Here is a 1,297-nt window from a genome sequence, read left to right on the forward strand (position 1 = left end):
GCACGTTTCTTCTTCCACCCATCCGATTCCCGACTCCGAAAAACCCCCACATTTTTCTGCTTATCAATGCATTCCTGAACTCGCCCCAGTCACGTGCGGGCCCCGCCCCGCCCCGCCCTGCCACCCCAAAGCTCCGCCCGCGTTTCACTCGGTATATATATAGTGGCACAGAGATAAAGTAAAGGGCCGATCCGTGTACTCCCCGGACCCGACGCCAGGGCCGGGGCCGGGTACTAACCCACACGGCCCGAAGTGGGCGAAAATGATAACACCTCGGAAAAACGCAGGAGGGTGAGAAACAAAAGTAAAACCTTCATATAGATCCAGCCATGTAGCAGACGGCGGAGAGTTTGGAAACTAACTGACGGGTCGCTCCCTGGCAGTCGTCTCCCCCCCTTACCTTGCACAGCCCGGCAGCGCCGCGCCGCCGAAGAGACGTCGCCGCCTCCTGAAACAGAGAAGAGAGAAAATTAATATTTTGCTCGCGAGGCGGCCGGGCTGGGCCGGGGCTGGGCCGGGGCTGGGCCGGGGCTGGGCCGGGGCCGCACCGTGCCCGTGCAAACCGTTCCGTTATTCTCCAGCAGTTTGGCTGGAGGCGAGCTGGCGAGCAGCGGCTCCCGCGCCACAACCCCCTCCCTCTTGTTCCCTCTCAATCAACCCCCTTCACCCCCACCCTCTTACCCTCCTAGCCCCCGGTCCCTTCGACACGCCACTCCGTCAACTGCTCTTTTCCACCGGCAGGGCCGCCTTCATCGAACATCTCTTTCACCAGAACAATCTGCTGCTCGGCTCGGGCGGGACGATCCGCTGGCGGGGATAAATGGTCAGCATACTGCTTCGGAGCGTCCCGTCCGCCCCGCCCGACACAGCGGCGAACAGCGTGGACGGCGCGCATCACTTTGTAAACGGCTGCGTAAATCTATGATGCACAAGCTTGAGCTGCGATAAGCTGAAGCTGCTCACCCGGAAAACTTCTTTCGTCATTAATATTAATCGTGGGAAATGATTCAAGTAGGTCTGTATTGTGCAATTAGTTTGTACAAATTATCGGTGCGTCCTGGCCACAGGTTGCCACAACTCAAGTTTTGTTAAAATGGGTAGAACAAAAAACAATGTGTTGCAAGTTCAAAGGAAAACCATTGGAGAGAGAACTAACGTTATGTTACCACAATAAATACCTAGCTAGGGTGACAAAGTATTCGTTCAGAATACTAAATTACTAAATAATATTTTTATCGAGTTTACATGCGTCAGATGATTTCCAGATTTCTTTCTATACAGCGCCGCTGGAACCGCT

The 1,297-nt window shown here is 55.0% G+C and overlaps 1 protein-coding gene across 1 annotated transcript in view; it reads right to left on the reverse strand.

The window, feature by feature from the left end:
• The window catches only part of LOC113213577 (CUGBP Elav-like family member 2), a 275,917-nt gene that overhangs the window by 253,497 nt on the left and 21,123 nt on the right, over positions 1 to 1,297 (reverse strand). The window contains exon 3 of the mRNA XM_052275201.1: positions 401 to 448. The gene's annotated coding sequence lies outside the window, so the exon portion shown is untranslated. The remainder of the gene's footprint in view (positions 1 to 400; positions 449 to 1,297) is intronic.

The sequence above is a fragment of the Frankliniella occidentalis genome, unplaced genomic scaffold, assembly GCF_000697945.3.
Source record: "Frankliniella occidentalis isolate FOCC.00 unplaced genomic scaffold, Focc_3.1 Scaffold8, whole genome shotgun sequence".
Lineage (NCBI taxonomy): Eukaryota > Metazoa > Arthropoda > Insecta > Thysanoptera > Thripidae > Frankliniella > Frankliniella occidentalis.